Source organism: Hoplias malabaricus, chromosome 2 (genome assembly GCF_029633855.1).
Source record: "Hoplias malabaricus isolate fHopMal1 chromosome 2, fHopMal1.hap1, whole genome shotgun sequence".
Taxonomy (NCBI): Eukaryota; Metazoa; Chordata; class Actinopteri; order Characiformes; family Erythrinidae; genus Hoplias; species Hoplias malabaricus.
Genome location: NC_089801.1, coordinates 52,450,179 through 52,474,397, shown reverse-complemented (window position 1 = coordinate 52,474,397; position 24,219 = coordinate 52,450,179). Strand labels below are relative to the sequence as shown.

General features: G+C 38.3%; 1 long non-coding RNA gene across 1 annotated transcript in view; it reads right to left on the bottom strand.

Annotated features, from left to right (window-relative positions):
• Positions 1 to 1,436: 1,436 nt before the first annotated feature.
• The window catches only part of LOC136674994 (uncharacterized), a 100,312-nt gene continuing 77,529 nt past the window's right edge, over positions 1,437 to 24,219 (bottom strand). Inside the window, exon 3 of the long non-coding RNA XR_010796125.1 lies at positions 1,437 to 1,740. This is a non-coding gene — a long non-coding RNA (uncharacterized lncRNA). The remainder of the gene's footprint in view (positions 1,741 to 24,219) is intronic.

Sequence of the window (24,219 nt, the reverse complement as noted above, 5' to 3'; positions counted from 1 at the left end):
TTTACAAAACTGTACTGAAATGAATGGAGGGTGCTGAGGGGGTCACATGCTTTGTTCCCTCTATGACAGGTCAGTGGAGCATCGTAAATATTTTGAAGCTGTATTTGACTGACGAACAGACTAAAAGACGAAGTACACATGCTGAATGTGGACAGTGCTATTCTATTGAAATCTGGTGGCTTCACTTTATAAAGTGTCTCTAAATGTAGTTACATATCTACAATATATGCTACAACTCTGACTACTGGAAATGTGCAATGTCACAGCACACAGTTGGATATATTTAAAATAAAGTGAGGCCAATTATACACTGTCAGAATTGTCCCAATTCAGAAATTGTCACTTTGGTGGTGCCTTCAAGGGTACATTTCTGTCCCTTTAGTTAGGGTATGTTACTGTACCATATCCTATATTAATTGTAGATTTTAAGTCATGTCTATTTCACATGTCCCATTTCATCTCCAGGATTTGTGTTCTTTTATATTACACAGTTCTATAATGAAATATTACAAATATTCACCTCTCCGTCTGTAATGTACCTTTAAGGAAGACAGCTGGACTTTAAAACCACTGTTGAACGTTTTAAAACCACTGTAGAACATTTTAAAACCACTGTTGCTCATTTTAAAACCACTGTTGAACATTTACACTGTTCATACCTTTGGTGACCAATAATTTATCCCTACAACTCTGTGAGCACACTTTAAAATTCCATACATAATCTATTTGAAAATGTATCTACAAACTATGCCACTGAAAACTGTGGCTGTACCATGTGAAATGTGTATTTCACATGCAAAAATGAGGAAGGCCTCTAATAACAGGGGCCACACGGCAACCCCAAACCCCCACACCCCCACCTGTGTGTCTCTGCATAATATCCATGTAATTGTGATATTTGTTGATGTGTTTTGGTTTGCTATTTGAAGTGACTCTGACCTGTAAAGAATTGGAGCTGGACCTAATGACATCCAGATGTCTACATACAGCAGAAAAAACTCACACAACCCCCACCCCAACACACACACACACACTGAATGAGTCAGAGACAGAGGCCCCGATAATCACCTGGTCCAGCAGCAGATGTGTGAATACAATTGGAAATGTTAACAATTTGACACTCCTACAAGCAGGAATGCTGGAGTCTTTACTACACAATACATACAAACATAGATGTCAAGTTCCAAAGACAGGAACAATTCTATTTAAAGCTCTTATGAATGTAATCAAACTTCTAGAGAGAGAAAGAGAGAGAGCAGAAGGTCATCAAGCTGAGAGAAAAATAATCTTTAATTTCTGGTCAATGCACCATTCTGCCTCTATAATAATGTCCTCTCCAATTTAATCATTATACATCCTCGCTTGGCTAGGACCTTACCAATCTCATGAAGGTACCAAGCTGAGAAAGAGAAGGATACTTCTCAAATACAGAGGAAGCCAGCCATCATTTCATAAATAAAATGCCACTTCACATCTCAACCAAATTTGAAGAAAAACACTAACTGCCCATTTCTAGATGTCCAGGTTAGCAATTTGTTGAGTGTTGGGGGAGTTTGGAAGGCTATTTTATCAGCCCAAAGAGAGCCTGAGGATAGCTATTCTCTCTAGGTCTAATGCTTAAGGCCTTCTGCATCAAGCCAATGCTGTAGCCTGATGCACACCTCCCCAGAAATCCAACTACGCGTCAAGTTGACGTAGACCGTAAAGACTGTGATTGGTCCACTGTCGAAGAAGATCATTCTGAAAAAACAAAAAAAAAAAAACAGGAAATTCAGAAATAGGAACTCCCTTTCTCCACACTTCAGAGACTGCAGATGACAGAAAATTCAGGGCAAGAGATTTCTTCAGACTTTGGTTTGAACTTCACAGAATGAATAAAAATGTGGAACAACTTGAGTACAAAATGCAGATGCTTCTTGTGGAGGAGAGAAAAAAAAAAACATGAACCAGGTGGGGGACATGTGCTGGCTTAGTATTAGTTCCTTTCCTGGCAGCGCATGTAAACTATACACTCTGTCCAAATATACCACTCTATGTTCTACAGAGAGCTTTTCACAGATTGTAAAACTACTACACCACTACATTGTATACTACACAGAGTGCAGGAAGATTGCGTTTGTAGCTCTGACACTGCATTTGTAGTTATTATGTTTGTATTTCTGTCATTGTGTTTGTATTTGCATTGCATTCCTTAAAGCTGTTTTGCTCTCAGCTTTTGTTTGCTTTGTAGATGTTGTTGTGATATGACTCCGTGGGCCATCATACAATTGCACAACAATGCACAAGTATAATCTTGTGAGGGCTTCTGTGTAAACTCAGTGTTGATTCAGTGTAGAAGCATAAATCGGCCTTTAGACTGTTGTGCAAAGATCTGTGAAATAAAAAAAAAATAACATTAATAACAATATTACATCCTTACACTTGTATAATTCTGGTCATAAATATGGAAGGGATCATTTTTTGGAAGGTGGATTGTTTGTTCAGATTACAATTTCACATAGATCAGGATTTGGATATTGAAACTCGCATTCCACCACCCACAGAGTGATCAGATTTCATTTTAGACAAGCACATATCAGGGAAGTTGGTGGGACAACCTGTATTATTGCCTAAATCCCTGCTATACCATTGTTGAAATTTATCAGGGTAAACAGTATGAGTTGGCACTTATGTGTACAGATGTTTGTACAAAAAGAGAGGCGCCACTCTGTAGTCCTAATAAATTCTCTGGTATTCAACAACAGTCTTGCTCCGTATCAAATTTTCCCTTGTCTTTATGGCAAGACAAAAGGGTCTTGCTCCTTGTGTTACTTGCTGGTATATCTTCTCACATATTTACCTCAGGATTTTGCTCCCAATCGATGTAACCAGAGCATCAGGCGTAATCAAAAACTAACTGCAATTTCGTGGCATCGAAAAAGACGTCACACTTTTGTGACATGCACTGAAAGATCACTGCCATATCAGGCCTGTGGATGTAGACCCAAGTAACCATACCTCCTTTAGCCTGAAGTAAGCATAGTTCCATCTGAAGTGCTCAGTCACTCTCTGAGGATAAATCCTTCCATTGTGCTCTTTCGAGGGGAGTGTTTTGGTATTAAATCACACACAACAGACACCTTCCTCCCTTGTCTTTGAGCGCTCGTCCTGAAATATCTTCCCAAGGCAAGATGACAATGCACCATTGTTTTGGAACCTATCACAAGACACTAATTAAAGTGGAATTTTGTACACCTAGGCCAAACATAACCTACTGTCTACATGGAAGTCGTCTCAAGGCACTTTTGGAGAAGCTCTTATTAGATTTAAGTTTTGAAACGTGTGATGATGGACCTCTTAAATGCTTCCCAAGTGGGGATTTCCCTCTTCCTCTGAGGTCAAATGAGCAACTCCAGCACAGGGTTCTTTAGAGGCTGACTAAATCATGGACCCGGATAATACACCTGGAAATGCCATTGTCTTGGATGCGTAAATCTGGTGATTCGTATCATCCAACTCAGGCATGCTTCATCAGACACTCTCTCATGGGAGGGTGTCTCCCACAGATATCTTATTCACATTCTCAAGGCAATCCCACCAGGTTTAATTGAGGCAAGGAAACCATGCATGGAACTGTCCGACATTTTCCAAAAAACTCATCATGTCTTGACATCAAGTTTTAAGGAATATGTAGATCTACACTTTACTTTGAGCAATGCCATAAGATCCACTTTTTGATCCATTAAATGAGAATCAAGAATCTTTTAAAAGTTTAAACCACTTGAACATTTGAAGTTTTTTACCCATTTAAATTTATTAGCAAAAATAGTTCTATAAGGAACAAAAAATGGTTCTTAAGTGCTAAATTAACAACTACAATCACTGTAACATACAGCCTCAAAACAACCTAGTCTAAAGATGAATTCATATGTATTTGACTACGAGACCATTCCCAGGATTTGTCCAATGCATGTAAAATGTAGTTCACCCTTTGTGGATGTTGAAAATAATGCCTATTTTCATTTTCAAAAAAAGCATGTCAAGTTGTGAATGTACACATAAAATAGACAAACTGTCTATTTTAAGGTGGAAATGTATGGATGAGAAACCTACTTTTGTTTGTACGTGGCTGAAGTTTAAATTGACTGTAAGTAAACCTGTGCCAACTTAAATAATCTGTAAAAAATATGTAATTATTACCTATCTATGGAGTAGGTATAGCGAAACATTCTCATCTTTTGTCATGCTTTTCACCGTTTGCAGGTCTCTCCACTGTTAAAAACACCTTAGATGCCATTTTTTAGCGGTGGCACAGCTTAGCTGTGAAGCACAGAGGAAATGTCTGAGCCATTTCATACCAAGTCTTTTAGTTTATTCCCCATTTATAATTCCCAATATTGTGGTGTTAAATGCAGAATCATCACAGTCACATGGCTCCAAGGTCCTGGGGTTTTGGGTACAAGCCCTGGTCTGGGTGCCTGTGAGGAGTTTAGTGAGTTCCTTCAGGTGCTCATGGTCCAAAAACACACGTTGGTCGGTGAATTAGCTACTCAAAAGTGTCCATAGGTGTGAATGAGTGAGTGTGTGCCACCATGCAAAGGACTGGCTTCTGATGCACTGCAACCCTGAACTGGTTAAGCGATTACAGACAATGAATGAATGAATAAACTAATGCAAACACATTTAAGTTGTAGGCGTTTTTTGCCCAAAACTGCTAACTGCATAACTGCATTACAGAATGTGCTACAAAAATAAACAACTCCAGTTACATATGAGTTGGGTATTTAGTATTGCATTTCCCCACAATCGTAGACATTCCCTTTAAATTGGAGAAATCATACAGATCAATAGCTGTTAGGTGGTCATAGGTGTGCTTATATTGAGTATCTGAGGATTGGCTTTAAGTTCTTTTAAGTCAACAAGGAATCCAGAAACTCTTTCAGTGAATCTATATCGTGAATTTATAATGTTTCTAAATGCCCTCGTGAGTTGTTATATGCATTCATAATTCACAGTACCTATCTTCTGCCTATTATATTGCTTATAAATAAATAATCTGTCGGAATAATATGCATCAAACTTAAAAAGGTTCATAAAATATTATGTTCATGGGGTAAAATTTTAATTGTAAAACATTTATGTTTTAAACACCTAAGGAAATAATTAAATAGAGCTATTCTAAAATCTGAATTATAATGTTTCAAAACAGAGGAGAGAGCTGTCTGCCTCCTCCCACTCCTCCCCAGACATGAAGCTCAGCCAGGTTGCCAGTTTGAGGAAAACTGAGTTTAAGGAATTTTGGACTGTAATGGCTAAGACGAATGTGCCATAATCAGTATATTTACACAGAAAAGTTCATTAGTTCACTAAAACATTTACCTATGCAAGAAAAAGATAAAAGTCAATGAGGTAAAACATTTACCTATTTAAATGAAAGGCAAAAATGAAAAGAGTCACCACCGTTTTCCCTGCATTTACAAGAATGTACTGTCTAAACTAGACAAGGCGGGTGTTATTTTCCCATCAATCATACATTTCATTTTAGGAGGCAGAACCTTGCTACTTATTCACAATTTTCATATTCAAGCATTTAGTTCCACTATAAATGGGTCAGTTGAAGAGTGTTGTTTGCATTACTCTCCAGCTACTTATTGACTACTCATTTCCACCTTAAACAGATATGTGAAGCTAAAGCTAGCACCAAGTTTCATAAACAAAACTTGTTTTGAAATACTTCTTATTTCACATTGTATCCTTTTAAACACACAACAAAGTGTACGTCATGTCAATAAAATATCTACCTGTGAAAAGCTTATTTTTGCTGTGCACTACCAAGCTTGTTATCTCCATTCCACCTTAAATAGGTGAATATGCGAGGATTTTAAAACACAATTCTTACTTCTTGATTTGTTTAAAACACACACACACACAAACACACCACTGAGAAACACACATGAATCTGCCTCCATTTCATTTTAAACACACAAACAAAGCTATTTACACCTTTCATTAACACCTTCGTATAAAACAAACAAAACACAGTCCTAACATCTTTCAAACGTCACTATCACTATTTTGGGTCTGGTAAAATATAACATTAACTGTATTCACTTGGTCATTTCATGGCTGCAAGACACTATATTTGTAGACCTGGAAACACGATGTGTTTGGACTGTTAAATGATTGGGCAGAGGGCGGGTTGACAGGCAGGACCACGGAGGGCGAGACCATAGGAGCTCTGCTTTAGACTTGGCACTTCTCAAAGAGAATATACTGCTTTAGCACTGCTGTGAGAGGCAGCAGTGTTTTACCTTTGACTGTTTCCTTAATCTATGATCACACACCCTGGACATATAAATCTATGGGGAATCCAGATGGGACATTTGGGTTCTAAAACAATTTGTCAATGGAACGTCTATAGCCAGCCCTTATTTTGACAGCTTTTGAAGCTGAGAGTAAACTGCAGACGTCAAAAGCAACCATTGTACCGTCACGTCTGCAGAACTTCCAGTTTCACAACAGTGAGTGGGGTATGCTTGACAAGTTGTTCTAGCTTGGCGTGGCTCACGTAGGCATGTAGATGCACGCGAATGTCTGCAGTCCGGCACGTCTGCAAGTTTCACAGGTGCATTTGAAAGTGATAGATGGACGCCCACTCCATCTCACTCTGTCACTTCCATTCTCCATTACATTTGCTTTTGAGGGGGTTTGGGAAAAGAAGCTAAAACGTGCTTGACTTCCCATAGTAACAAAAAAAAAAAAAACAAAACAAAAAAAAAAAAAAAAACAAGACAGATCTCCTTAATACCTCTGGCGTTTCCCTTAGACAACAATGTGATCAGATGGAAAGACAAAGCAAACTTAAGCTGAAGTATCCTGTTGCTCAGATATTTCTCCTGAGCAAAGAGCCCAGGAATCTCACGTGTATTTATATTGTTTGTGGAACCTGACAAATGCTGTTATCTATTTAATCATATTAGAGGTTGGTGATTGAAGTGTTAAGTGTCTTGCCCAAGGGTGCTTAGCGGTATAGCATGCTGGGGCATTGAACTTTGTTAGTTTGCTGTAAGGAAGGCAGGAGTATTATACACTACACTACACCAACCACTACATACATGTCCTCTTGAGTTTTACTTGGAGATGTCATTAAAACATACAGATTCACTGAGATAATAACAGTCAAGCATATCTATGACTATTTCAACTATATCTAAGCATCTCAACTATTTCTCATCTGACACTAAGAAACTTCTCATTTTATAGTGGAAAAAGTGTGGTATACTTAACTGTGTGAAATAAGTCCTGAAAATGGAGTGTATGAAATGAAGGGAAATTGTGGTAGTGAAAAATCAAACACATACTTGGCACCAAAAAATGACCTCCCAAGACACACGCTTACTAAATAAGGGCCACCCTGGGAAAGAGGTGGCAAGAAGCAGGGGTAGTTTGGCCCTCAAGAGCTGTAAGCATTCGCTCAAGACCAAAATAAGCAGCATTTCCAATAGGGCTGTCCTAAATTTAGTGCTTCGCAGCTTCAGCCAGCATATTCAGTGAATATTCGAATATTCAGGAAGTGGTGTGGTGTATACTGTTGTCATTAACAAAATTCGCTTCCGACACCTGCTATAAAAGGGAAACATTAAACCTCTTTTTAAACAAGTTAGAATAGGTCTATTGGGTTTACAAAACATGTTCATGAAGTTCTTTGCACAATTCACTCTCACATAAAGAGATCTCACTAGCTCTATTCTTACCCGTTTCAGTCCCTTTCAGAATGAGCCATTTAAGGGCGCTGTCACTTCTATGCAGATAAGCTATCGCTGGCCACGCCCCATTCATCCGATTTTTACGCTGAGCGTTTACCACATGTGAAAATGACAAAAAACAGAGGCGCTATCCTACCCTATATGTTCGACACTGAGTTGGACCCAGAGCAAGAAGAATAGGAGCCATCTGCACACAGAGCCGGCCCAAACTTTCCTGTGGCCTTAAGCAAAAGTTTGAACTCTAAGCCAAAATGTGACAATTTTTTAACAGTTGCACCTGACCCTCCATTAGTGCTCTCCCTCCTTTTTAGCTTAAGAATAAACAGCCAGCCATATACAGAACAAAATGCAGTGTAAGTAAACAAGATTTATTATTAAACAATATATAAATAAACAGTATAAACATAATGAACTTTGTGATCAGCCCTCCAGCATCCTAGTTAGCATTTGTCTGATTCTCTAACAGATGCGGTCCTTAAGGTGAAATGTAAGAAACAAAGCAAGAAGTTTTGCAGCTTTGTGTCACCTTAAATAATGCAGTAGTTTTGTCCAGGTGCCTGTAACTGCTTCACTGTTTAAGGTGTTTAACAAAAACGTCAAATAGTTAGTGTGATTGTGTGAATATAGCAGCAGCATTTAAGGTGGAACTGAAATTTAGAAGAACTCAGCGCTTGGAATTAACAACATTATTTTTTAATGCGGTATGAAATAGTAAGCAGATTTTAGACTGTACTGTTGTGTTTGGGGAAGTTTAAACGAGTACCAGACGGTATAAAACATCATTATATATTCACTTTTCACTTTTTAACTTCAAAGTTTGGTTCATGACACTGTGGCACTTAAGGTCGTGGAGAGCAGCTGCACAGTGCATGCCACCTCTAAATATATTCCCGTGGCTATGAACATAGACTAATATTTATTAACAATCCAACCCCGAGAAGAACAGTCACAGGTTTACCTCTCTACTGTTCCCGTAGCTCTTGTGGGGTCTTTTTCCTCTTTACATTTTTTTCTCTTCTTCTGATTATGCTCAAACTCTCCCTAAATCGAGACCAGGGGGCCTTAGTTAATTTGCAGGGTGCTATGCACCATGCATAGTGAGTGTAATGGGCATAGTGAGCACCTTCATGAATGCCAGGGTGGATGTATGCAAATTTCCCTACTGTGACGTTAAAATAAAGGAGCCATTCAAATGGCTCGTAGAAACATATGGGTCCTGACACCAAATTCTTTGAACTGATTCATAGAAAATGGATGGATGTTCTTGGAGTGTTTATAGGGGCAGTATAATATACATGTCCCCTTTAACATACCTCTCTCCAGGCTGCGCTGTGGCTCGCTACAGATGCTCGATAACCTGCTGACTAGCTCGCTAAGGACACAGAGTATACACAGTTTAACCAGTTTGAGCAGAGTTAGCTCTAATTTCAGGCACAATGCTGACAAAATGAACTGGGCCGTCGCTTCGCTTCATTGTGAGTGTGTTTTATATGACTGAGTTTTAGGCTTTATTTGCACAAAGATTTTATGTTGATTAGCCTGAACATGGGTGGAGTGGGGAGAGCAATGTTATTACTGCAGCCTGAATGTGCCTTTATCAATAGCCACATATATCCAAAACAACTAAATATCCGAATCTCAAAATTATAAACTAAATACATACACAACAAACAAATATCTGAATACCCAAATGCATGGGGCCAGTCCTACTGTTTAGAATATCAGCACTCAGCACCCACTTTTCATTCGTTAACTCATGCACTAAGGGAAGGTGTTCTAATTTGAGATGTAAAGCTGACAAAAACTGTAGCTTTGCCGTGCTTCATTGTAAGTAGGTTGCTGTAGCATGTTAGGCCTTTTTAGGCTTCATTCAAGACTTTTTGACAAGGCTGAATATATGTGGAGTGGAGGATTGCCTTTATTTATAGCCATATTCATATTTAAAAAAAAAAAAGGAATATCCAAATCTCAAAATTATAAACCATATTCCTACTCAACGAACGAATAATTGAACAGCCAAATTTCCAATGTTATATGTAAATTTGTTTTCATTCATCTTATTATGAACCAGCCATGAGGTTTGATCACGCTGATGTACACAGCAATTCCTGAGAGTTATGACAAAACAGAAAAATAATTCAGGTATATTCATGAAACACATTATTCTCCATGAATCTGTTACACGTTCAGAATGCAAGTTTGGCATGATCATATTATCAGTATGAGACAAAGTGTATGAATAACTAATGTTTTCTGTCACAAGTCAGAAAAATACATTGGAGCCTAAAGTGCATTTTTCCATTAGATTCTAGGATAAAAATGCTAATATGTCTAACAAAGTATAACAGCATTTTCCTTCTCTATAGAAAACAAAGTAGGCTTTTATTACCATTCTGACACGAACAGGCGATGGGCTTCTGTGCTTTTTAATGCAGCGAGACCCTCTCCAGTGCAGAGATATAGGTCCTTAATGCAGGGATATAGCCTAAGTGCAGCACTACAAAGGATGAATCTCCACCCCCAAAATGTTGACCACAGCAAAACAAATTTGTTTATAGTTTAGTATATAGCACATAAAGCTCTGGCAGAATCCAGACTACAATTCCAACTAGGAAGCCATCAGAAAGCCCTTAGATTTTAGATAAGTGATTTCGATGGCCTCTTTCACAATTCAAATATAGGGGAAAAAATTATTATAGACATTGTATTCCCTCTCAAAGCTCTGCCTTTCAAGTCAGATTTGAAAGGAAGGCCCCAGCTTCTCCTTAATGTCCTGAACTTGTGCACGTTAATGTCAATTTCACGCAATTTCTTCACTGGCGTCAAAAGCAGGTTTCACGTGGAAATCCAGCCTTTGCTGCAGTATCTAATGTCAGTGTATGGAGCTGGAAGAATAAAAGGGATCAGCTGCACATATGGTCACCATTTTAGTGGGTTTAACCTGCATTTGGTGATGCTGGGTTCATAGCTCTCCTTTTGAGGGACTGTGTTGTCCAATTTGGACTTTATGTCCAAATGTTTGTGGACACCTAATCATCTTACATTTCTTTTGAAAGTATGCATATTAGCATTATTTTTTAGCTATTTCCTGCAGTAACAGCCTTTGTTTTCAGACTGCTGGAAATATTCTATTCCAAAATCAAGTGTATAACCTTCCCAGATAATTAGATGCTGCTACTGCTTCAAAGCACTGAAAAACTTCCAAAATCTTTTCATTTGGAACTCCATGTTTAGAAATTCCTGTGAATGGTGCAAACAAATTACTGTATCCTTTGAAAAATTATTTAGCTGTAGTTGATTTAATTATTAAAAGAACAAAAATGACAATAAGGCTGGTCTGATTTTGCATAGTAACACAAGCATATACAATAGGCAAACATGATTTAGAGTGATATCTTATATGCCTTTGCTTTTGTCATATTTGGCACTATTAGAGGTGCTGGCATCAGTCCAGTGTTGATGCTTGAAAGCTCACGGAGTGTGTGGGCCCACCATGAAATAGCTGCTTTAAGGCAAGTAATAAACAAAAGTTGAGCTATTGTTGATAGATCTGAAGCAGGAGCATGTTCGTTTGCCTTCAATTACTGTACTCTAAAAATGCCAGGATTAAATCCCACTGGAAAGGTGCCACAAAGTGTTTGTTGTCTTTCATTGTGGTTATGAAAATGCAATGCAATCTACTAGTAATTACCCTACTGTAAACAGCAGGGCTCCATCTTTCCCTCCAGTTCATAAATAGTCTTCCTTTGTCTGTCTGAAGGACACAGAGGAGGTTATAACAGGGGAAGAGAAGCAGTCCTGTGCAACTGAGGCACGTAACATGGAGGAAATTCCCTACATTATTTGGACACCAACAATTTAGCCACTGGTAAACTATATTGATGTTTTGCAAAAAGTTACAATGGTTAACAAAATACTAGAGACAGAGACAAAATTTTAGGAACCCCTGGTCAAGTGACGCATTTTGTAGAAAACATATTAAATTCTATATATAGAGTATAAAACTGAAAATAGAACAATGAAACCTATCCATGGACTGATGTCAATATTTTTCCTTATTTGTATTTATTCATTATTATTATTATTATTATTATTATTATTATTATTATTATGTGAGCACCATATTCAGAGCCCAGCACTAATGTAAACAGATTGGAAAGATGGATAATTATATCAGTCCTTTTCCCTGTGTCATTTTTCTCTCCATGTTTACAGGGTGAATAATCTGAAACCACTGTTCTTGGAGGATGTTTTATTGTGACTGTCTGTCTAAATTATTTCTCTGATTTTGTTTAAATATTAATAAAGTTCTTAAAAAACGTGAGTGATCAGTTAGAAACATCTCTATGGAAAGTAATCCCAAATATCTCACTACACCCTCTGTAGTGCACAGTGTAGATCATAAATTAACAGTTTCTGCGCACACAGTGTGTTGTACTTCAAAAATAATTTAAGTCAGCTACAGTATATGGTTCATGTTTCCCTGTCAAATTAGTGTCTAATTTCTGTCTGGGTTCAGTGTTCTTAGTTATCTGTGAGGTGGACTATGTAAGGAGTTTGGCACTATTTTGGGAGCCAGCCCAAGTTTTTCTACTTAATGACAGAGTTTTGTTAAAATCATGTATATATCTTTCACATTAATGTTTAAATTAGGACATAAAATTATTAAATGAAAAAAATACATTTCTTAAAACATCATTTGCTTTTATTTGTTTTTATTTGAGTTGTGTGTCTGAATGAGTAGATACACAATAAGTTGGCTACTATGCATAATGACATCAGCTGCAACCCATGGATACTTTTACCATCTATAAAATCTATTAAATTTCCCAAAATCTAATTTTAATCTTATAAAATTTTATAATTTTATATTATATGTATAACAACTAAAACATTATATTTTATGAATATTTTAATTATATTTTATATACTGTACCATATTAGAGTTTATTTTACCATATTTTACTGTCCTACAAAGTCCATTATTAGAAAAAATGGGATGTATTATAAAATGTGATAAAAAAAATTGAATATATGATTTGTTAATTTTATTTAACATTTATTTAACTAAAAGGAGTACTAAGTAAAGCCCCCCCCCCAAAAAAAATAAAAATAAAAATAAACAAAACAACACATTAACCATCTAATGTAGAAAAATCTCTGTCCATGTACAGCAAGGCCAGAAAACACTATTAAATGTGCAGGACCTTCAAGCCCCCAGACAGCACTGCATGAGAAACCTTATGCAAGGAGATCAAATCAATGTAAAAACAATGCTAAGAGGCTCCCAAGTGGTGCAGTGGTCTAAGAATTGGCCCTATCACCAGGAGGCCTAACCTGGCATAGTCTACACAAAATCCAAACTTTTCCAGAATTGGGATTTGTGTTAGTAATAGCATAATACTCTTACACTCTTATCTCCAACAAAACTGTTCTTGTAGCATTAAAAAAACACTGATAGCGTCAAAGATTTAAATCTTTTAAGCAGTACTTAGTGGAGGGGTGTATATAAAGTCATATGCAAATCTTTGGGTGTCCCCGATTTACATTGGTTGATTTTCAAAAAAATAAAAAACACAAACAATAGCCAATGCCAAATTTGTTATATGTAGTGGTGTTATCCAATATGAAGATATGCTACACTTATATGGATCAGATATGCTACACTATAGAAATCTCTCTCTCTCTTTCTCTCTCTCTCTCTCTCACACACACAAAAAAAGTGTTTCTTAAAGAAATGAGATATAGTTTGATATTAGTTTATGAATGATTGAATGTTTCTGAATGAAATCATAATATTCCCACTAAGACCCTTGGTGTGGAGTTGGGGATAGCTATCTGTGTGTGTAACTGTACACGTCTCAGTAATAGCAGGGACCACACAGAGCTCGGTGTTGAGTGTTTGGCGTCAGTGGAGCTGAGGGAGGGCGGTTCATCCATTATTATCAACTGACAGCATGTCATCTCAAGGTTTATGTAGAGGAAGCGTCTCGCTGACTTACATCCCCTCCAGCCAGGCACACTAGAGCACAATGTGCACAATGAGCTATTAAACTACCGCCGCCTTATCACTGTCTCTGCACTTCATGCCACTTGAGTGCAGAGAAACTGATGTACCGTGGTAATAGGGGATTGGGAGACAGAGGGGTATTGTGTGAAGTACTGTGGTGTTGCTGGAGGAGGCGGCTGGATTTGAAAGCCATAGGCAAGAATGAACTTGGAGTTATGGAGGAGAATGTGCAGTGCAAAGAGTCAAGAGGATTTAGAGCTGTCAGTATTGTCCTAGAAGTTTTTTCTCAACCATATTATATATGCCTTTATACTAGGCAGGTGAGTTGAGAAAGATGGGCCAAAAGTTTAGAGGAGCAGCAGTGATATGTAAGATATATAGACTGGTCACACCTGATCTCACAATGCCACAAAACTATATGTGATTTAAAAATAAATAAATAAATAATATATATATATATATATATATATATATATATATATATATATATATATATATAAAGGAAATAAAGAAGCAAGTGTTCTTAGAACAACAGAGGCAGCAATAAAGAAAATGTATTGACAAAGAAAATAACCGAAGACTCCATTTCATGCACCTATAGCAGTTAAGAGTTAATCTTAAATATTGTAAAATCAAGATAATATAGGCATATAGGTGGCATGGTGGCGCAGCAGGTAGTGTCTCAATCACACAGCTCCAGGGACCTAGAGGTTGTGGGTTCGAGTCCCACTCCAGGTGACTGTCTGTGAGGAGTTGGTGTGTTCTCCCTGTGTCTGCATAGGTTTTCTCAGGGGGCTCCAGTTTCCTCCCACACATTGGTAGGTGGACTGGCGACTCAAAATTGTCCGTAAGTGTGAATGTGTGTGTTGCCCTGTGAAGGACTGGCACCCCATCCAGGGTGTATTCCTGCTTTGTGCCCAATGATTCCAGGTAGGCTCTAGACCCACCGCGACCCTGAACTGGATAAGCGGTTACAAATAATGAATGAATGTTCTATGGCCATTTTGAATATAATTGGAATACATGAAGGAGGATGTATGTTGAAATTGTTGTCTTCACACTTGCTGCACATGCCTTAGATGACCATATCAAACTTAGGAAGTGACCAAAACGGAGGCTGGGCCTGAACGCTAAGGAAGAAGCCTTCAACTACACGTCCTGCTCGTAAGATAATGGGCAGAATGGAGACAACTAGACTGCATCAACCTTTGTCTCCATTTCCTCCAACCAAGCTAATATTAATACGCTTCCAGCAGAAGATGACAAGGAATAAGTGTTTACATCCTTTAACAAACTAATTTGGGTTCGCTGATCAGAAACACATTGATGGACCATTATCTTTTTGAAGTGAGGTTGTTAAAAATAATCATCATAAAAAACAGAGTTATTTTTGCCCATTGGACATTTTTGTGTCTTTATTCTTCACTTTTATATGAGGGTATTGTGATTGTGCCTCATACACTATGGGGTAATGTCCCAGATAGGGAAGTCCTGGACTATGTGGAATATTCTTCCATTTAAAAGGAGGATATATTCTAGCCTTATATATCCAACATATATTCTATATGGTCAGTTTGTAAAATATACTTTGAAAAATACACCAATCAACCATAAAATTATGACCATCTCCTTGTTTCTACACTTACTGTCAATTCTCTCAGCTCCACTGACAACACAATAGCACTTTGCAGTTTTACAATTACAGGCTGTAGTCCATCACTTGCTCTGCATACTTTATTTGCCCCTTTTCACCCTGTTCTTCAATGTCTGCAGTGACAGTGATGTAGTGTTGTTGTGTTAGTGTGTGTTGCACTGAAACAAGTGGATCAGACACAGTGGTGCTGCTTGAGTTTTGACCTTGGTATCACTGCTGGACTGAGAACAGCTACTGTCTCTGACTTTACATCTAAAAGGTGGACCAACCAGGTAGGTGTGTCTAACAGAGTGGATAGTGATTTAAAAACTCTAACAGTGCTGCTGTGCCGATCCACTCATAGCAGCGGAACACAAACTAACACATCACCACGACGTCAGTGTCACTGCAGCGCTGAGAATGATCCACCATCCAAATAATACCTCCTCTGTGGTGGTTTTCTGGGGTTCCTGATCATTAAAGAAAAGGGTGAAACAGAGCAAACTAATTATGGACTACACTGTAATTATAGAACTTCTAAGTTCTCCAGTATGGTCAGTGGAGCCAAGAGAATAGACAGTGGGTGTAGAAACAAGGAGATTAAGAGTCATAATATTGTGGTTGATCTGTGTAAGTCAGTACACTCAATATGGAACTGTATTCTTTGGAGTGATGAAGCTCAATCCAATACCTGTGGGGTAAGCTGGAGTGGTATGTTCCTTTACAAATATTTAAAATTTCATTACTCACTTTTCATGGCGAAAATGATTTATTGCCCCCTTGATCCCACCTCCTACTTTTTTTTTTCTTTTGACAGGAAGGGGTAAGCATGTTATTTTTCAGCACATATTGCACCAGTCCTTGCTTACTAGAGTTTACCCATTATTGGTGTGCTCTCCTTAAGCTTCAGTATTCAAAGTGAGCTCCAGCAAAACACACACTGCAGACACACACGTTAACACTCTGGGTCTGTGCAAGCAAAAACATGACATGAGCTCAAATCCAAAATGCACAAATGGGGAGAAAAAATAAAAATATGGGAAAAATATTTTTTTTGTACAGTCCAATGCAGTCAATCTGTTGTTTTGAATCTTTAGTTAGTTCATTAGTTCAGGCAGTTTCTCAATGGTCAGTCCCCCACACAGAACCACTACAGAGCAGGTATAATTTGGGCAGTGTATAGCACAGTGTGTGTTTGTCATCCTCTACTCCTTCACCAGTGGTCACAGGACACTGTTGGCTGGATATTTTTGATTGGTGGACTATTCTCAGTCCTGCAGTGACACTGAGGGCTTAAAAACTTCAGCAGCCCTGCTGTGTCTGATCCAATCTTACCATTGCAACACACTAACACACCACCACCATGTCAGTGTCACTGCAGCCCTGAGAATGATCCACCACCCAAATCATTCCTGCTTTGTGGTGGTCCTGTGGGATCCTGAATTTTGGAAATTTTAGTACACGTAGGACTAGATTAACAACAATAAACAAGCCTTATTTTCACATGCACTATATACTGCTATGGCCTACTGTGACTGCTAATGCTAGAATGTCACGTTGGCCACAAAACCAAAAAAAAATCTCAATTGAAATACCACTTTCTGCTATCCATTCTATGGTGATTCTAATCATATGTTACTGGATAGTCAATGCTCATGCACATGATGAGTTGACATTTATTACGCATTCTAGACTAATCATGTCTAATCACATTTGAAGCTTCAAATTTTGCTTGAACCTTTTATGATTAATTACCAAAACATGTAAAAGTTTTACAAAAATATTTAAAATAATTTTTGTGCAGTGTATAATTTTAATTAAAAATTAAACTTTTTTCCACACTTTTATCATCTTATGGTAACATTTGTATTAAAATGACTCAAAATGAAATGTTTATACACTGAGTTCACAACTACTAACACCATAATCACCATTTTAAATCATTTAAACCAAACCTAACATGGTATTTCATATTCAATATTTTCCCCACTAAAAGAACTAATCAATGAACTAATCAATGCTTTTGCAGTGCTTTTTCCTGATGTAATTCATAATGAATGCAGTGACAAATAAAATCTTCTAATGGTGTGGCATGGTGGCGCAGCAGGTAGTGTCACAGTCACACAGCTCCAGAGACCTGGAGGTTGTTGGTTCAAGTCCTGCTCCGGGTGACTGTCTGTGAGGAGTGTGGTGTTCTCCCTTTGTCCATGTGGGTTTCCTCCGGGTGCTCCGGTTTCCTCCCACAGTCCAAAAACAGTAGGTGGATTGGAGACTCAAAAATGTGCCTAGGTGTGAATATGTATCACCCTGTGAAGGACTGGTGCCCCCTCCAGGGTGTATTCGTGTGATTCCAGGTAGGCTTCGGACCCACCACGACCCAGAACTGGATAAGAGGTTACAGACAATGAAGGAATGAATTATTTAATAAATTAAAAATGTCATTTATAATACTACACAACAGTTACTATAAAATAACAAAAGAGCTGGAGAATGTTTGAATTTTTACATCTAATACCCTATCTTTTGCAAATGTGCACTAACATCTAGTTCCAGCAGTTTTGCATTTCTAGCCACTGACTGGTTAGATTTGTCAATTCATTTTTACTGTGAACATTCATAAAATAGCAGGATGCAAAATGTGTGCACCAGACTGTAAATCAGATATTTAATTAGGTTACAGTAAATGAGGGTCATCTTTCAGCAAATTATTTTCCTGGGAAAGCAAATGCAGCATTCATAGTTCAGCCTACACAGTTACACATTAATTCCACTCTGTCCATATGTAAACACTGTGGTTTATTTTACTTTGGCCTCACATATTTATGGAGACAGTGCCATGTTGACCCTTGAGCCACAAGGCATCTTTATCTATCCTCATGTGTGCAATTTGGATGCTCAAAGCAGAGTATCTGAGAACAATGTGGAGCAGGACCCTGTCAGTGGAGTAACTGAGGTAAAGGTTTTAACCATAGTGTAAATACTGGCATAACACTGTGGGTTAAAACCATCAGGTCTTGGACTAATGCTGTATTTGGATTTGCACAGTCTACTTAGCTATCTTTGGGCCATGGCTGCTGGAAAAAAAAGAAAAAAAAAACTATGAATTTGTCTTTGTATGTGTTTGGGCAAAAGACCAAGATGTCCCTTTGTATGTTCAAACTCTGCGTCCATTTGTAGACAGGCCTCATTAAAGTGGATGCACTGTGGACATGGACCAGCAATTCCACACACACACACACACACACACACACACAGAGAGAGCTTGTATAATCGTCACAGCTCTACAGCAGCTGCACACAAGCCTAATTCAATCATGGTAATTAGCAGGTGCCAGCTAATAACAGTATAAAGCCTGCTAGCAGGCTGGGTTACAGTGTATCTATGTTCTCAGGAGTGATGGAACATAATTCAGTACCTTTGAGATGAATTGGATTGTTGTTTGTGGTCCAGAAATAATCATCCAACATCAGTATCTGGCCTCACTAATGCTCTTATGGCTAAATGCCATCAAATAGTAACACCAACAATCAGAAACCACGGCCACAACCCACATCCAGGTGCAGGGAGTGAAAAAGGCGAGGCACATTGTCAGATACATGAGGGATAAAAATAAACAATATGGGAGAAGAGACAAAGAAACCATTATTAAAATAAATCAGATGTAGGCCATAGCGTGTACATGTGCTCAAATTGAAGTTTTACAGTCATTCAGCCAAGAAATTCGTATTCACTATATAGTGCACTAATTTGGGGTTCTGCCATTTTGTAGTACTAATAATACTGAATAGGGAGCCATTTCAGATAAAGTGCACTAACTGGTCTTTTTGGTTTCCCTCTTCTGGCATATGCAACAGTATATTAATATTGTACATTTTTGAGTTTAGCCACAACTGAAGCCTGTGTATGCAACTGCATATATGTGTTGGCATGCGTGCAGCACTATCTGCGCACTACTGTTTGCACTCTCATTTTAGAGAGTGTGCAGGCCCATGTGTGTTTATGTGATCTCTGGCCTGTGACTCCCGCTGGGTGAGAGGTCGTGGCCATGGAGACCCTGCTGTGTGTCTGGAGCCGTGTAGACAGGTACTGTCCTGAGAAGCTTATCTTGGGTAGCATGGCAACGGTAACCAGGGAGAAAAACAGCAGACCCCTCCCAGGCTAGGCCTTGGTTGCCACAACCCTTGACTTGTGAGGTCTTGCATACACACACACTTTCACAGACTTGGTCTTTCACTAAGCTCTGTGTTTGATCTCTGCTAGAGAGACTTATGTAACTAAAGCAGGGAATTATGCCTTGCATGTTGTTTCACCACTAGCTATAAATATGTATAAATATATTGAATTTTTCATCACATTCAATGAAAAATAAAGATGAAGCCTTCATTCTTTTTTGTTACACTGCAATATAGAAAGGAGGAGACATTCAGGGAATTCAAAGAAGGCATAAAGAAAAAGAATGCTTGCATTTAGTTCATGGTTATTTTATACATTGTGCTTTTGTAATTACATTTTTCAAAGTTATTATTACTATTATTATTGCTGTTGTTATTGTTATTATTGTCATTATATATGTTGTTATAATAGACAATAAAATGGAATCACTGGGCCTCATTAAACTTAAACTTATGCTGTGGTAGTTTGCATATTGACAAGTTTCAAAATCAGCCAAAATTAACTCTAGAAAAAAGGCAGCTAACATAATATACACAGCAATGTTTTTCTATGGATATTATACACCCTGTATGTGTGTGCTATAGAATTCCTGCATAAACAAAAAGTGCAGTAATTGATTTTCTTAATTAGAACAATTATAAGGATACTGTGTAATCCAGCAATATAAAATGCACTAGAGGCGTTTGTAAGACTTTCCCAAGAAGGAGTCCTTGTGAGACAGAGTCCTAATTCCAGCTGGTGGCGGGACAGATGAATACCAGACGTCTCAGCTGCGAGGTTTGTCCAGAGGCTATTGATTCAGACTGTTCTGTTCATAACGGTTTCCAAGACATGGTATAGTCCACATGAGAATGTGGGGATGAGTGTGAGTAATGTAACAGCCTTGCAGATGGAGAAAAAGGTGTGTGCTCACACTTTTTTCCAGGTCAGACTCTGGTCCAAAAATTAGCCCTTATTATATGCACTACTCAAAATGGTTCTGGAGGCAGTGCTGCCTTCAAGGCAGGAGTGTAAATGGTTACCAACCGACATGTGGGAATGACTGGGACTGGATAAAACAAATCAGGGGGAGATTTTCAAATACTGCACCACAACCTCCCCCTAGACCCTCGTACACTTCTGTTCTGTTTTATAATTTGTATTTGGTTCCACTTGAATGGAGATTAATCTAACTCACTTCCTCAGAGGACGCTGCAGAATGATATAATGCTGTGCTGCCTCTGAGGCAGATTCTGAAGAAGTACATTCCTGCACACTCAAGTTATGACTGCTGCCTCTGAAGGAGCTGCGGTGTGTTATGTAATAATTTTATACACTATAACTACTAAAATATTTGCAACAGTTTAACAAATCTTTAAACAGATCTAAATGTACAGTATAATGCACATTTATTTCTTCCCAAATCATTTCTGACAGCGGACAAACCACAAGAGGCTAGGCAGAGCTTTACTGGTCGTGGTATTTGAAAATCTCCACCCAGTCTGTTTCGACCCATCACATTCATCCCTGCCTGTTGTCTAGTAATTAACTACGTTCCTTCTGCCTCCAGATCTATTTTGAGTAGTGTTTTTTCCCACATGCTTATTATATCTATTAGAATTAGTGAATTCAGTTACTAAACATACTGAATTGACATACTAACTGTACATTAGCTTTAGATCACCATGCCTAATGCTTGGTGTCAGCTAGAGAATTATAAACAAGCACTGGAACTGTGTTCCCTGAAGTGAAAGAGAACCATCCAGACCTTTGGGGAATATTGGAGTGGTTAGTTAATCTACTATTAATCCCTCCCAGGAAAGCTGTTACTGCAGCAAAGATGAAGAAAATCCTTATTGATACCTTTTAGACCCCACTAGTCTACACTTGGCATTGAGCATGGTGTCCTTAGGTCATGCGTAAATAGTCATGCTTAAGAGTGGCCCATACTTTAGGCAATGCTTTTCTATATACACTGAATACTCACTGCATTAGGGACACCTACCTTGTATCTACACTCATTGTCCATTGTATCAGCTCCACTGATAAGCATTTCTTACACACTGTAGTCCATCTGTTCCTCTGCATACTTTATTAGCCCTTTGTTATGATTTGGGTGGTGGATAAGACACAGCAGTGATGCTTGAGGTTTTAAAATCCTCAGGGTCACTACTATACTGAGAATACTCCACCAACCAAAAAAATGTATGTACATTTGAACAGCTATGTCAACGAGTGCACCTTAAATGTACGTTATAATGAGTTCACAGATTATAAGGGGTGTGTTTCAAAAGTGTACAACAGGAGTATTCATGTACATTTCAGTGAGGTTAATTTGCTAAAAATTTCTTCCAGCAAATGGTCCAAACCTCGGTATTTGTGCTTTGTCTCATAGTGGCACTTCCCATTGTAGCTTTGGCTTAAAGCCATTAATGCCTTTTAATTAACATCTTCAGAACCAGTAAAACACACTGGATTAGAACTGGCAGCAGGTTAAAAGTCCAACTTTCCTTATTCCGTGTTGTCCTCATCTCTCGTCCCTCTTGCTCTTTCTAGTGAACTGGCTTCTCAGAATAAACTATTTGGCACGACTATATAATCGGCACGACTGACAGAGGCTATTGCCATATCAACAGGATTGGCGGCACCTGTTGTCTATTGCTATGACAGTCCTAAAAACAAAAAAAAAAATAAAACACAGAGTAAAATAAATTTAAATAAATAATTATTTAATAAATGTCCTAAAAATAAATAAATGGCTTCATTAACATTATTATTAATTCTCGTTAATATTTTACAGATTGTTCACAGAGCCTAACAGAACTGCCACTTGGTCCAGTTCCAGATAAAGGTCTGTCATTTATAGTAAGTTTTAAAGATGGAGCACATGTGAACTACAGAATTACAATGTAGGCCCAGGTCTTAACAGTTTAAGGGGTTAATACAGTAGGATTTCACCTGGCAATATACAGTATTTTTTTTCACAGATTAAGTGTGTGTATGTGTGAGAGAGAGAGGGCAATGGTGCTTGGCCTGTGGTCATTCAGTGGTACAGTTAATCCGCTGAATGTGGAAGGCAGTCCGGGCCGGAGCTCCCCGAGAGAGCGGCGCAAAGAGAGTGAGAGAGGGAAGATAATCTACTTTACTGCGTCAACCTCCACGAGTCGGGACCAGGCACACACACACACACAAACACACACATTGCATGGATCACAGATTGAACTCTCTGATTTAGGGAAAATATTTATGCAATCATAAATAGTTTTGCTCGTAAATGCTCATTCATGCATAAAGCTAACATGCTCAATACACATCAATGCAGAGTACATTGGTTTGAACACCCTTAGCACTAGTTTATAGAACAGTGGAACTGTATTCTTTGGAGTGATAAAACACCATACAACACTTGTAAGGTGAGATAGTGACGCTATTGTTCCAGAACTATATAAGAGTACCTGACCTCATATGTTTGCATGGCTGAATTCCTTTATTAAAAATTAGAAAGACAAGTCAACATTGATTGAAATATACAGAATTCTGAAGTAATCCATGCATTTTCAGGTTTCAGTAGCTGACCATAAACCTTGAACTGACAATCCAAATTCTAAACCATCCCTCCCCATATGCAATGTAAAAGCTGACCAAATTACACACTTTGTTGATTTTCAAATAGAAAATAAGTTAGCATATTATGTACAGAATAAGGCCTTTAAATGCTTCATCCTGATCAGGGATGAGAGCATATTTGGAATATGGAGACATATGGAGACATCCTGGATAGGGGAACATCACACATTCTCCCAGTCACTCACACAACGAATAGGTTCGAGCTGTGGGAGGAAACCCACAGACACAGGGAGAACACACCAAAGCATTACACAAGTTTCTGTTAGTTCAAAATGCAGCAGCCAGAGTGCTCATTAGAGCTAGAAAATGTGACCATATAACCCCAGTTCTTTCATCCCTACATTGATTACCTGTAAAATTTCACATTGACTATAAAATACTCCTCTTAGGTTATAAATCACTAAATGGTTTAGGCCTGCAGTATCTTACTGAACTTCTCATACCTTATTGCCTGTCAGGTACACTTCGTTCACAGGACGCCCGTGTACTCTTAGTTCCTTGCATTAAGAAAAACACTGCAGGAGGAAGAGCCTTTTCTCACAAAGCTCCTCAACCCTGGAATAGCCTCCGGTTATTGTTCAGGCCTCAGACACACTCTCAATCTTTAAATCTAAAAACCTTTTCAAACAAGCTTTTGGTTAATCACTCACTTTCTCTATTGGTGTTAGAGCTGGTTTTCATATTATAACTACTTTGTATTAACCCGGTCATACTACCATAGCTACAGCTTTTTTAGTTAACTTTCTGGTAACTGCCAACCTGCTATCTGTTGCTGGGTTCTCTTGCAGAAAAAATTTGCCCGTGCTTTACCATGAACCTATTCATCTCTTTATTTTTATTTTTCCATTTGTCTGGTTTTCTTTCTCCTGTCTCTCATGGTTTGAGATGTCCTGCTGCTCTCCAGGTGTTGCCCTGATCCAGCCCCTGACCCTGTGTATCCAGTACAAGATCCTGGCCTTGTCTCACCTACAGTATCAGGTTTGGCCATGCTGTTTTTATCTCAAATTAACTCTGCATCTACTTTTACCTCCCACAGTATCACTGACCAGCTC